Genomic DNA, 15,358 nt, shown 5'->3' with positions numbered 1-15,358 from the left:
ACTACTAGTGAGCAATAGCGCAAATAGATTCGCTGAACCACAAACTTTCAAACATAGTCTTTTAAAACAAACAGAATCATAATGTTCGTCTAATGCATCGAGAACCAATGAGTGAGCTTCATCTGAAGTGAAGAGATCACACACGTGAAATAGAATTTTCTTTAAAACATAACATATATATATATATATATATATATATATAAATTAAATAATAAAAATAAAGATTAAATAGCTCTTAAAACTAAAATATTAAATAATGTAATAATTAATTATTTAGAATATATCTGTCACAATCATGGACTTTTAGTTTGTTTTCTTACCTCATGTTTCACTTGACCATATGTGTTTCTCAAACGGAAGGCTGCTTCCTCCGAAGGCTGGATATGTCGGCTGCCACGTCATCAAACGTTGCTGAAGGAAAGCATCAACATCAAGGCAGCATTCCAAGGCATATCCCACAACCCTGTGCATTCAATTCCGTGATGGTTGAGTTAAAAAAAAAAGATGGCGTCCGAAAGTTGCGTTTGGTGGTCAGTTAGTGTATAAATGTATATTTCTGACTTACTTTTTGCACTTTTGATGTTAGTTCTAGCGACAAATCAGTATTATAGTAATTAGATATTTGTTTAGTTATCACAAATATGTGTTCTATTTTGTTGTAGATCATTAAACCATTACACTGGCTCAGAAGTCTGTCCAAAATCAGTTTCATGAGGTGTCTTCATGCAAAACCGCTGTCTGCAAAGTCATTGCCTCATACGGCATGCTGTGTATTTTATATTAAATAACAAATTTATTAATTTATTTTGATTTATTATATATTTTTTTATTAATATAATTTATATCTGAGATTTTTTCATTTTAAGTTCAGTTCTGAAAGTCACAATGTGACTTCAGATTTCATTGCTGGATTTTTTTTTTTTTGTATGTTCAATTGTGAAAGGCTGACAATGATAAGAAAAGAATGTACAAAGTGACAACAAAAAATTTACAAAGAAGACATCACGTTCTTCTTTAAGCATTCACCTCATGCTCCTCTGCATAGAGCTCCTGCAGCACTCCATGTTCTGTCCCAAACAGTCCATATGGGTCAGCTACATCAGTCGGGATTTGGGATAGAATCAAAATTTAATTTTTAATTTCATGTGGCCAGACCCTCTGATCGATGTGCCAAATACATCAGTTTATACTTGCTGAGAATTCATCCTGGATCTATATCAAATTTTTCTGAAAACTGATTCACAGTGTACACGCCAGCTGAGACCAGACTCAGCAGTCTCAGTTTGCAAAATTGCAAGCAGGTGTTTATTCGTCATCCCCCTCTTTAGTTCACTTAAGCATGCCTCTATTTCTATAATAATTGCTGCATTTAAGCTCAACTTGCAGCAAACTCCCCAAGCTTTCGTTTCATGCTGCTGGTCGTAAACATGAGGACGTCGTCATGCTGTTTCTTGGAGCTAGTGAATAAGGTGGCCATAAATGAGGTTCTTCCTGCTGTAAAGGACAGTTATCGTTTTTGGCAACGAGAAACTGAGGGGGGAATGTAAATGTGCAACACGCCATATAATGTGAGACCAGACAAATACTATGATTTACTCTGAAACATATCTGGAATAAGAGGGCGGCATTCTATAGGTTTTATAATGCACTAAACACCCACATGCGCACGCCGCTGGATACTGTTAGTGTAAACAGCGCAAAGAGAAGGGGTTTATGACTGCACCATGTGTGCTTTAGAAGGGTTAATCCAACTCTTGCTCTAATGGCTGCCGGTTCTCAATGATAGACCAGACCTGGAGGTGAAGTCCCTAATGCAGGTGAGGAAAGGCTGGGGCCCCTATCAACAGGTTCTTTAAGGTTACTGAAAGAAAAAAAGGAAGAAAGAAGCTCCGTCCTATTCAGATCTCGGTGTTCAACTGACTATGGAAAAAACACAAAGCGCCCAAAAATGAATTCTGTCATCATTTACTCACCATCATGTCGTTCCAAACCCATAAGACTTTGATTAATCTTCAAAACACAAATTAAGATATTAAATGAAACCTGAGAGGTTTCTGTCCCTTCACTGAAAGGTGACCAAAACCTGGAAGATCCAAAAAGTTGAAAATGAATCCACATGAATCAACCGTTTTAGTCCAAGTTTTGTGAAGAGATATGATTAATTTACATGATGGACAGATTTAATTACATTTATTTACAAATAAACAATGATCGAAACATACATCACATGTAAACACAGAAGCTCAAACACAGATGCCCCATTCATATGGATTAGTTTTACAGCCTTTATGACCTTTTTATATCTACTAAGTTTTGGTTACCTGTAATTTTGAATGGAGCAACAGAAACCTCTCAGGTTTCATTTAAATAAGTGAGTGAATAAAATAAGTGAAGTGACATTCAGCCAAGTATGGTGACCCATACTCAGAATTTGTGCTCTGCATTTAACCCATCCGAAATGCACACACACAGAGCAGTGAACACACACACACACACACACACACACACACACTGTGAACACACACCCGGAGCAGTGGGCAGCCATTTATGCTGCGACGCCCGGGGAGCAGTTGAGGGTTCGATGCCTTGCTCAAGGGCACCTAAGTCGTGGTATTGAGGGTGGAGAGAGAACTGTACATGCACTCCCCCCACCCACAATTCCTGCCGGCCCGGGACTCGAACTCACAACCTTTCGATTGGGAGTCCGACTCTCAAACCATTAGGCCACGACTTCCAAAAGTCGAGTTCCATTAGGCCAAAACATTGCAATTTGTGTTTCAAAGATTTACTTAAATCTTAGAAACTATTATTTACTCAATAACCTGGGTATGGATGTCTCAGAAGTACCAATCGAAGGCGATCATCCCTCAAGAAGCCCTGCAGTTCACACCTTTTCACACTTTAACACCCTACAGCTGTGGTTCGAGGAGGGGTTTGTCCACCTTTGAGAGTTCCTCGCATCGCCTGAGGCTGCTGGGTGGGTGGAGCACTGAAAAACATAAGGGATCAAAGTCGTGCTGTTGTGTACACACAGCAAGACAAAACTGACAAACAAACGCTTCATCTGAACCCAAGTCAAACTGAACTAGCCACACTCTCCCAAGCACCATAATCTATTTCTCTTGCTTTTTTTTTTTGTCTTGAAGGGACAGTTCAATCAGAAATGAAAATTTCGTCATTATTTACTCACAGTTATATATCGGTCCAAACCCGTATGTAATGAAATAATATTTTCCCAGATGTTTTCTATAAAATTACTGTTTTAATTAAGCAAAAACATAAAACTTATGCTTTACATTAAGTCTGAAACCAGCAACTTGTTGATGTTGAACCTCCGTCACTGGAACCCCATTTGAGAACAGTGATGAAGAGGATGGATAACTAAAAATGGAGTGTGTGAAAATTTACTTAAAGTTACTTAAAGACTAGAAAATAGCACACAAGATAAATGGACAACTTCTATGCTACTTTGATTGCGTTTGGAGCTGTGTGAAGTTAAAGTTAATCTTGTGTTCCACAGAAGAAAGCAAGTCATACACTTTTTGAATTACATGAAAGTGATTAAATTATCAATAAAATAAAACACTTTTAAAACAAACCTCACAAATCTGTAATGATGAAGTCGCAATTTAATGTATACAACTTTAAATTAAATGTTGAATAACACACTATAGTTGAAATTACAATTAAGTACTTTGCATGTGCTTTAGTATGCTAGTAAATGCATCACAATAAGAGTACACACAATGATTTAAAATCTAAAGTAAAACTTTTAATTTGATTATATTACAAAATTCACTTTTTAAAAAGTATACTGAAGTGAGTCATTCTTGAAAGTCTACTCTTTTTAAGTACACTTAAGTGGCCTTCTATTTCGATTCATATTATATTATCTGTACAGTAAGTACACCTTTTGAAAAAATATACTTTTAAATTTTGAAGTACTCTGCAAGTGCTCAACTCAATACATTTAAGCACATTTCTTTCTTTTTCACAAATTTTATTCCAAATTTTATTGCCAAGAGCACAGATATTTCATCTTGTTAGATTGATGGGAATAAACAACTACTAGTTACAACTATAGACAGTGATGTAACCCAAGCATTACACTCTTTTGTTCTTTCTACCACTTCTTTTAATGCTAAACCTGTGAGAGTAAAGAAGCCAAAGAGGAGGCTCCTGATTCCTGAAGGACACAAACAACCCCTTTGCTCTCAGATAAGTATATCTCGTGCTAAAGACACCTGCTCTGCAGGCACAAACACCACTAATTTGTCTACACATATCTGGAAAGGGCTGGTGAGAACTGAAGCCAAATCTCCTGGATTTGGAATCCCTTCCTCTTTTTTTAAACCTTCGGCTAGATTGATGGTTAGCTTAAGTGCTCTTGTTTCCTGAAATTATTAAACACATTTATCAAGCATCTTGCGATTGTTAGGTGGAAACAGCAAGAAAAAGGGGCTTAAGTGCTGGCATGCTGCGCGACGTGATTAAAGAGCGTTTAACGAGCTGCAAAAACCTCTCCTGCAGCCTGTGCTCTTTCATCACACCCTCTCCACCGGCGATACCCAATCAGAGTGTTTGTGTGTTTTAGCGCACAGTGTGACCACATCAGTCTTAGGTCATTCATTGGATGGACACCTCACATGTGGCACTTAATGCTGAGTAAGGTTTGAATACAAACTTGGCATACTGAAGTACAGGTGCTGGGTGGGCTAATAAAGCCTTTCTGCCAGGACTTCAGAGCAGTACATTTAGATTGTCTCTATTTTTCCTATGAGCACTGGTAGATTTACTCACATTTGCTCGTTTGGCAGATGATTTTATACAACTTAAAGTTGCTATGCAAATCTATTTGCTTTCCTAATGTTTGTTTCTGGTCTTATAGTGCATGATTAATCACTGCATGTTATTCTGAAGAAGATGAAGATCAAGATGAAACTTGTTCTGAATAGCCTATAGGTTAATGTCAACGAATAGCAGAGGTGGAAAGAGTACGAACATATTCTACTCAAGTAAAAGTACCATTACATTAATGAAATTTTACTTAAGTACAAGTAAAAGTACCAGTCTAAAAATCTACTCAAGTAAAAGTAAAAAGTAGCTCATTTAAAATTTACTCAGAGTAAAAATTACTTAGTTACATTTTAACAGTGGGAGGGAGTCAAAAATGGGACAGGCCAAGGTTGTCAAACTCACTTCCTGGAGGGCCACAGTCCTGCACAGTTTAGATATAACCCTAATTAAACACACCTGATCCAGCTAATCTAATCATTTAGGTTTATTTGAAAACTACATGATATGTGTGCTGGAGCAGGGTTAGGGCTACGACCCTCCAGGAACTGAGTTTGACACCCCTGGGATAGGTCTATTAATCTCAAACTAGTTGTTTTTAATTAAAGGAATCAGTTATTTAGAATAATAAAACATTTGGGCTGTTACCAGGCAAATCAGTATCAACAAACTCATCTTTTAATGCAGAAGATTCATTGGAAGTGGCATTTAGATGTATTACACTGTTTAGTGCAGGACAAGAATGCATTTAACCTGCAGTTACAAATGCATGAATAATGTTTTGATATACAAGACATAAAATGTTGAATACTCATTTGAAATGATAAGAAATTAATTATTTAAAAAAATCAAAAGATACTTTAAATGTGAAATTAAAATGGCCAGTATGTGTCAGCAAGTCACCGTTAATAAGTGAGTCATTGCGATTGATCCGAATCATTTAAACGGTTGATTGATTCAGGAACGAAACACTTTAATGTTGCTCAGAGACGCAAAACTGTGCTTTGGTGGCTGTGTTTGGAATTATTTTCTGTTGTAGAAATATAGCTAAAAAAGGCAATATGGTGTCTAAAACGCAAGTCTCTTAATTAACTTGTTTACTGAACTGTTATATATATATATATGTATATATTCATGATGATTTTTGGAGGAAAAGATGGCATTCTTTGTGTGATTTTGATTTAATATACGTCTAAGTTGTACGTTTTTATGTGCATGAAAACGTAAGTAAATGTACGTGTGGTAGAACCACATTTAAAAAAAAGTGAAGTGAAGTGAAAAAAAAGAAAAAAAAAGTGACGTAACGTAAAAATAGAAACGTATTCTCATGAGATCACGTTGCAACGCAGCATGTAAATTTTCTGCCCCTATATCTTAAATTTTGTGATCATTCTAAATGCATTTTAGGAGACTGAATCACACAGTGAAAGAACGCACTATAAATGCGTGCGCACATCATTAAAACAAAAATAACACACTCCTCACCACTATCTTTTTGGCTAATTTGTGCAAAACCTCTTGCTAAAATGTCAAAGCTTCATTTTAACCACCAATGCAACGATGCAATTATTTAGCTTACCTCTACATTCTTGCGAAGGGTTGATGTCTTGTCGAGATTTTATAAGCTGCTAGTATGGTCTTCCTAGGCAAGTACAGCTTACACTGCATAATAGAGCATACATATGGCCAGGGGTTCACTTCATTTCCTTCGAGTTCAACTTCAGAATATGACGGGGTTTCGTTTTCAGCGGTGTCTGCACCACTAACGCCTGTTTTGTCCATCTGCATCTTTCTTGTGATTTTAGCGCCAGTTTGCCCTCCTGCCCATTATTTACTGCCGTAGTTTCCAGGGAGCGATTTATTTTTTTTATTTTTATTTTTTTTACTCAGTAATTAATGTGTTTTAAAATGTAGCGAAGTACAATACTTCAAACAAAATATACTTAAGTAAAAGTAAAATTACAGATTAAAAAAATTACTTTAAAAAGTATTAGTACACAAAAAAGCTACTCAATTACAGTAACGCGAGTAAATGTAATTCGTTACTTTCCACCTCTGACGAATAGGCACTATTTTGTCAAAGTTTTAACATTTTGCCAATAGTTAATGCATTAATTTAAAGGTTAGAGAGTCAGACTTGTGACCCAAAAGTTGTGGGTTTGAGTCTTGGTATTGGCAAGGATTGTTGGTGGGGGGAGTGAATGACCAGCGCTCTCTTCCACCTTCAATAACACAACTGAGGTGAGACCCTTGAGCAAGGCACCAAACCCCCAACTGCTCCCCAGGTGCCGTAGCAAAAATGGCTGCCAATTTTTCTGGTTGTATGTTTATGGTGCGTGTGTGAGTGTTCACTACTCACTGCTGTGTGTGTGCACTTGGATGGGTTAAATGCAGTGCACGAATTCAGAATATGGGACAACATACTTTGCTACACGTTACATTTACTCTCTTATCAGTATAAAGTAATAAAGGTTAGAGAATAAAAGTAATTCATGTTTTATATTTGAGCTATATTAGGATGCTCACCTTGATCTTTAGCCTTCACATCTTGTGATCTTCACACAATTTGAATGTATTAAAAACACATGGTGGACTTTTATTGTGACCAGCCTAAGGCACACCTGTGCAAAAATCATGCTGTCTAATCAGCCCTCTTGATATGCCACACCTGTGAGGTGGATGGATTATTTCAGCAAAGGAGAAGTGCTCACTAACACAGATTTAGACAGATTTGTGAACAATATTTGAGAGAAACAGGCCTTTTGTGTACATAGAAAAAGTCTTAGATCTTTGAGTTCAGCTCATGGAAAATGTGTGAAAAACAAGTGTTACATTTATAATTTTGTTCAGTATATATGAACAGATTTTTACGTGCACCTCCAGTGCAGCACAACATGGCCTTTCCATGCAGTGCTGCAACTTTGCAGATATAGTTTATGCTCAAACAGCAACATTACACACTAACTAACATTAAAAAAAGTGAAATCGCAATCAACCACCCCTTTATTAAGAAATAAGATAATGCCTCCATTTTTGCAAGCAAATTCCTCTTTAATCAAAGAGGCCGAATTCGTCCTCACACTTCTTGTGGTATTTTGTAAAATGCACTGTTTAGTTAACAATTACACAACAGAGCTGTCCATCACCATGCTGTCATGTGTCCTGCGGCCCCTGATGTCAGTGTAAACGGGAGACCGGGAGACTGAAACCTGACCTGAGATCAGTGTAATATTAATGAGTGTGTGAGTGGTGACCTCTGCTCTCTACTTGTAGCTCCCTCATAGACTGCTTCTCATTTGCCCTGCAATACTGATGCCTATTCGCTATACAATCCCAAACATTCCATGTGCAATTTATGGATTTTATTAAACCTCTCAAGATGTATGCCCTTGGCACTGTTAGGAAACTACAATCTGGCAGCATCTAAAGAAGACATTTATCCCCCATCTTCTGCATTCACACAAGTGATATTGGTTCCATCTGAATATTTCATTCAGGGCTGTTCAGATGGTGGTGCTGCTCGAATTAAAAGCAAAGTCCATGTTGTAAAGGGATTTCTAAAGCCTCTACTTCATTCTGGAAATTCAGCAGGACATTGTCAGCCAATGCAAGCAGGATCAACTGCTGTTCACACTTAGAAAAATATACTAGATTTATACGGTTTGTTTTTTAATTGCCACATGTTTAATGGTTTTACTTGGACCACTTCAAGCTTCTAACGGTTTCCCTGCATGCATATATATATATATGATTATTATAATTCATAAAATTGTTACAGAACCAGAATTATTCATTCTTAAAAAAAAAAATCTTCTGTCCGTAACGAAATAAAATTGTGCATCAAGTGACAAAACCATGATAAGCAAGAATATTTACTCTTTAAATTTAGAAAAATATACTAGATTTATACGGTTTGTTTTTTAATTGCCACATGTTTAATGGTTTTACTTGGACCACTTCAAGCTTCTAACGGTTTCCCTGCATGCGTCACTTTTCCAAAGCTTTCACCGCAATCATGGAGATTTTCTGCTCTCCATAGCCTTTGGTGCCCAGTGCTATTACACAGTAAGTTTAAAGCAGGGGCATAGCAACCATTTTAACTGCTCACCTCAATATTTAGGTTAAATCATTATATTTTGGTCCTTTTTTAACAGTTTTCCTGGCCACAGGGTAAAGAAAAAAAATAGCTTGGTGAATAAATCCCATTAAACCAAACCATGGGCAAGTGAATGAACCCACAACCTGTAGTCATAATAAAACCTATTTACATGCTTTTTTCTTGAAAGAATTACAAGAACTAGGTGAACATTACATAATTAAGCAGCAGAACAGTTTTCACCATTAATAATAAAAAAATGTTTATAATAATAAACGTTTCTTGAGCAACAAATTTGAATATTAAATGATAATGAAACCTTAAGTAATGGCTGCTGATTTTTAAATATATAAAAATAGAAAAATGTTGTTTTAAATTTAATAGTATTTCACAATTTTAAGGTTTTTACTGCATTTTTGCATAAAAATTGTAAAGACCGCAAACTTCTGAACAGTAGTGTATATTCATATTTTAAGAATGTTTTCAATTCAAATTATGAGTATGCGAAACTAATCAAACATTTTTGAGTTGTTAATAAATATGTATATGTATGTATATATATATATATATATATATATATATATATATATATATATATATATATATATATATATATATATATGATTATTATAATTCATAAAATTGTTACAGAACCAGAATTATTCATTCTTAAAAAAAAAATCTTCTGTCCGTAACGAAATAAAATTGTGCATCAAGTGACAAAACCATGATAAGCAAGAATATTTACTCTTTAAATTTAGTTCAGAATAGTGATAATTGAACAATGACATTTTAATGTTAGTGGGACCAGCTTGCATAATTTGACAGAAACAGAACTGACAAAATGTCTTTGCAAAAAATATGAATTAATATGAAAGTGATGTTTTATCAACTCGCACCAGTTAACTTGGTGATACATGATATATCATATGGTTTCTCAATGGTGAAAAATTAATATTAAGAATAAATGCATTGGCCAAAATGCTGTAGTTTACTTTCCCAGAGCCTTTCCCCTCAGCTGGCCTTGGTTGAGCACATGAGAAGCTGTTCATTAATGAACAGAACCTTCTACCCAGTCAAACCACAATCACAGACACATGTTGTGCCTTAAATGCATTAACCTTCAAGTGCAGTGACAGAAAACCACTTCCTCGAGTGCCCACTGTCCATTGCACGCTCTCAAAGCAAGAGAACAACCGAAACCTGGACAAGCTCAACCAATGACAGATATCATTTAGTCCCGTGACGCAAACTCAACAGTAGTCATATGGCTCTCTCATCCCCTGCACAACATCCAACTCTTACTAATGATGCAGACACGAGAGTTTAATAATTACAAATGAACACAACTGGATGCACTGCACTTGTGATATTTGATTTGAATGGCTGCAGGCATATCTTGCGCAATATTGACGGGATGATGACCGTACAGAAGTTTCCAATCAAGTCTCGGTTCTGACAAAACAGATTTGTTTTGGGGGAAAAATTACAAATAGTACACATTCAGTTTGATTTAAACGCACACAAAGGACTATGACTCAAGTAGGAAAGGTTCTATATTTTTAAAAACGTCACAGATTAGATTGAAAGAGCTTTGCGATGGTCATGTGGCTCTTTTCAAAGGTCCAACTGGAAACATTCTCAACTTGTAGAGGATGTTCCTGGGAATCAGTTTCTTCAAAGAAAGCCACTATTTTTTTACAGTGACCACAGACTATAAAGTTAAGCTAATATGACTATTTTCAAAGTCTAACGAAAGTCATATGATAACTTTGTGGGGGAAATTTGCCGAAATTTAAGCCGATATGTACAGTGGTTTAATCAAATTTTTTTTAAAGGGCTTTTTAGGTTCCATGCCTTTGTTAGCATGTAATTTGATAGGACTTTCATACAGTACATTACATCAGAATAAGTCACAAATGAGATACAGTACACATATGACTTCAGTTAAAGTGCAGCTCTCGTGTGTTTACATTAACATATACCAAGGAAAATGTCTCTTTAAGAATTATTGCTATGGTAATTGCAACTTCTCATGGTGACGTTTTACTGAAAATGACTAAAATTTTCTCTTTTGAGATTAATAATTATGTATAGATTATTATTATGCATAGAACATGCTTTCTTTATATTTCATTGTTGATGTCAAAGGTAGTGCATTTAATCAAACTCTATAACATATAACACTTTTCATTGTTAGTTCACGTTATATTGTAAAGTCTTACTAAATAATTAATACAAATAAATAACGCATTATTGTTAAATTATAAAAGTAATCTAATTCATCAGAATTATATGTGTGTATGTGTGTGTGTGTGTGTGTGTGTGTGTGTATATATATATATATATATATATATATATATATATATATATATATATATATATATATACATATATATATATATAAAATTATATGCATTATTTTAATTAGATCATGCAATCAACAACAAAGAAAAAAAAGAAGAGAAAAGAAAAGAAAAGAAAAGGAAAAAAAGGAAAGGAAAAAGCATGCAATATTCATTATTTGGTGAAAAAAAATTGTTGATCTGTTCTATTAAAAGCACAAATTTACAGACTTTTTATTTATATGTTTTATTTATTAAGAGTTATATGTAATTGGCTGTGCTCTTTAACAAACCACTGATTTGATTTTACTTAAAAAGATGAATAAACAAAAACAAGTAAATAGATTGTTGTAGATCAAAACTTTAAAACAAAAGTCCTTGTGTTGAACAATTGGATGTCTTGCTAAACAGTCTTAAAGTGTCTGAGGGTGGAAATTTCCATTAAAGGTTCATGCTAGTGATAAACTTGTTTACAAAGTTTCATAAAAAATACATCTAAAGCCTTCTGAATGTGCATGTGGTTAAACGGGGAGAAATAAAACATTTGGTCAGGAAGTATCATCAGGTCCTCAAGCCATGCACTCTAGATGGAGGTCTACTTGCATGCAACACTAAAACGAATTACCTTAAACTTTAATGACAGAGAGCTTCATGCAACCTCAGCTCACACACATGTGATTAACACATAACATGACGGATTGTTATTTGATTTAGCACTTAAAATGCAGGTACTGAAACTTTTATTTCATTCATTGTCATTGAAATTGAAAACAGATCTCAGATGTGCACGCAAACCTCTTTTCCCCCAGCTTAGCTCATTTCCTTTAATCCTTTTGATTTGTATGGTATCATTTCGGTTTCCTAACTCTGCTTGTCTCGGAGATTTAAACACACCATTAGGACACATCAAAGATATTTTGACCTGAGCGCAAGCATTGACATGTGCTGTCTGACCTCAGAGGCTATTACCATGGTGGTTTAGACTGCTGTTGCATTCTCATTAGGCTGCGTGATGAAAGCAAAGCCTCCTAGCCTTACAGAGAGTCCCATCCATGAGCTAAGCAAGTGTATTCCCATTTATCATACACCACCTCACGAAATAAGTTAGTCAGAATACTGAGCAATAATCCCTACTGTGTGATGAGCATATTGTTTTTTTAAAAACCAACAGCTGCTATGTTTTTATATTTGTGAGATATTTGAAAAGAGATGACTGTCAGTGCACAAAATGAGGAGAAGGATGTGACACACCTGTAAACAAACCCAGTAATGTAAGAAAACTGGATCTTTCTCACACTGACAGCTTACTGCCTGATAAAAGAGAATAAAATCAAATTATTATTTATTTTAAGTGTGTGCACATAATTATGTATTAAAAGAAAATATACTTATTTTATAATTATATAATCATATTATTCGTATTATTTAAATAATACATATATTAGTATAGTATTATTAATAAAACATTAGTTAACATAAATTAGTTTAATATTATTGATAAACTGTAAACTGCAAGGCACATTGTCTCCAAGTCATTCTGCTCACTGCAGCATTGATTGACAGCTGGATTTGTGCAATTTGCAGCTGTAGGGCCCGTAAGCCCAACCTAGTCAACACTTCCAGTACAGGCATAGAGCAGATCTCATCAGCGTGCCTGTGCCAGATTATGAAGGTTATCTCCATCAGAAGCAGCCAACCGCAAACTGCATGCTACTTGCGTTCCTTTGCGCACAAGGCTGCGCGCTGCTTAGCAGTGGCCATGACAGACATGCCTGGATTTGGGATCTCACTCTAATTGTTTTGGACACTCTCTTGCCTATTTGTACTTCAAGTGTTTTGTTTAGTTTTGAGATCCTTTCTCTATGAAAAAAATAATAACAACAGCATAAAAAAAACATGATGCTGCGAGAGCGCAGAATGCCAGACATTCCAAGGAGGTGTAGTGAGACGTGGAGTTGTGGGGCAACTGAGCACTAAGTGCTTTCAAAACAAACACCCTCCATCCACACCTGTGGGACAGGGTCACGGCAACAGCTAGAGGAAACAGTGGGGCGTTTCTTTGCTACCCGTCAAGCAGGGCTTCAACACTTCCTCATCAAAGTCACCAGTGCGTTATTATAGTTATTTTTAGGGCTACGCTAAATGTCAGTTCTTGTAATTAACGCATGGAGCAGCACCAAACAGCTGGGTCCTGGCTGAACTACGGAGAGGTGGAAAGTTTATTGAGATACATTCTGAGGCGCTTCTCTTTGGGGATAAAAGGAAGAGAAGGTAGAACTGTCAACAGAGTTGAGTGAAGTTCAGTCCAGTGTTTGTTTGTTTTCTGTGGGAGAGTGAGTAATTAGTTAGGAGGAAAGCTGAGCTAGGTTATGGAATGACAGATCATTCATCCTTTCTTGGCCTGCTGGCGAACACAGGAGTGATAACTCAAGGCAGCAATCCAGATAAAGGTCAGACTATGGAGGGAGTACCACATCACAGCAGGTGACTGTCACCAGAAATGACTTAGAGAGGAAAAGAGAGGGGAAAAACATCACTTTATTTCTGTCGACCATGTTCAGGGTCTTAAACCTAAATAAATTCCTGCTGTGAGAAGGCAGGCATCACACAGACAGATTTTTCCAGTCACAAATTAAGCTAACTCTAGAATATCCAAATCCCTGTCTAATATCCTGCTCGTATGACCCAGAAGAAACCGGCAACAGTGTTGTTTTCAGTCAACCCTTTACCCGCCATTCTAAGAGTAAAACATGACGTAAAAGCAGATGTTGAATTTGTTTTAAACATGCAGAGCAGCTGGGTAAACTGCGGGCATGGGTGTAATATTCCACCCGCTCTGAGCTCTCCACATCTCTTTTAATAGTCGCAAAAGATTCAGATTTGTTTGCAACCAAAGGGAAGTACAAGACCCGTTTTCATAATGTAGCTTTTCTAGTTAATAGCTGTTTTATTTAACAAGTAGTGGTGTAGTACAGCTAAATGCTATATTGCTGCTTTTAATGTCCGAGCTGAGGGAATTAATTGGGATAAATGTTCATGTCAGTCTAGTGAATCAGTTCATCTTAAACAGACCTATTCTAAGGTCTGAATTATAGAATCATATTAGCAAATGTTTTGACTCCACATCAGTGAATTACAATGTTAGTCAACACACCTGCGTTTTAGCAGCCCACCAGTTGTTGAGTAGCTAAAACCTGTGTTTGATATCATTCAGGCCTGTTCACTGTCTATGTAAACACATAATTTAGTTGGAACTCCAAAGATTTACCAAACTGATATGTATGATAAACTTCCAAAATTCCACAGTGACCACATAAACTCAACAGTCTCACATGACTGCTGTCATATTATTCATATTCTGCAAACACAGTCCACGAAACATATGAATATGCAAACCATTTCAGAAGTTGGCTTTAAACAAAATTGCACTGGCATCTAAGAGGTCATTCAACCCCGTCTCTTTTTCCAAAGCTGTGATGCGGGCCAGAAGAAGTGTCATCTGTTTCCAATGAGAAAGCTCTTTGATTGTTGAACTTCTTGAAGGGCTGTCTGACAAAGACCTCTTTCGCTCTTTCACTTTTTGGACAAAATAAACAGGAAAAAAAGGGTCATGTAACCAGGGGCCAATTTTTCAAAAATAATAGTAAAACGTAAGCTTATGGAATAAATTAAATTCCAAGATATGTTCAGGTGTGTTCTGTCACCCCTGTTAGCCGAATGTATGCTTTCATTGTTAGCGTTAAACTAACCTTTCACTCTGATGCAGCAGCAGTGTTTTCATAAATGTTTATAGATATGATCAACCATCAAATCTAATTAAAAAAGTCCAAATTATTGTTTTCCCAAATGCTTATTATTATAGTTCAGTCACTTACAAATGCGAATGCAAAAAAAAAAAAAAAATAATAATAATTTTTTTTTACCAGTGTTGTTTTGGTAGTATTTACATAATATTTTAGTATTTATTAATATTTTCAATATTAAGTTTTTGTTTTTATTGTTTTAGTTTTACTGCAAGTTTAATCATATATATATATATATATATATATATATATATATATATATATATATATATATATATATATATATATATATATTTATATATTTTTAGGAAGTGTTATTT

General features: G+C 35.6%; 1 long non-coding RNA gene across 1 annotated transcript; it reads right to left on the bottom strand.

Annotated features, from left to right (window-relative positions):
* Positions 1–917: 917 nt before the first annotated feature.
* Positions 918–7,398, bottom strand: LOC132103693 (uncharacterized). The gene is made up of 3 exons (XR_009423434.1): positions 7,321–7,398; positions 2,823–2,989; positions 918–1,861 (listed from the first exon to the last, which is right to left on the bottom strand). It is a non-coding gene; the product is annotated as an uncharacterized LOC132103693 (long non-coding RNA).
* Positions 7,399–15,358: the final 7,960 nt, after the last annotated feature.

Source organism: Carassius carassius, chromosome 24 (assembly GCF_963082965.1).
Source record: "Carassius carassius chromosome 24, fCarCar2.1, whole genome shotgun sequence".
NCBI classification, from domain to species: Eukaryota; Metazoa; Chordata; class Actinopteri; order Cypriniformes; family Cyprinidae; genus Carassius; species Carassius carassius.
Note: the sequence above shows the minus strand (reverse complement) of the source record. Positions and strands in the feature narration are given on the sequence as shown.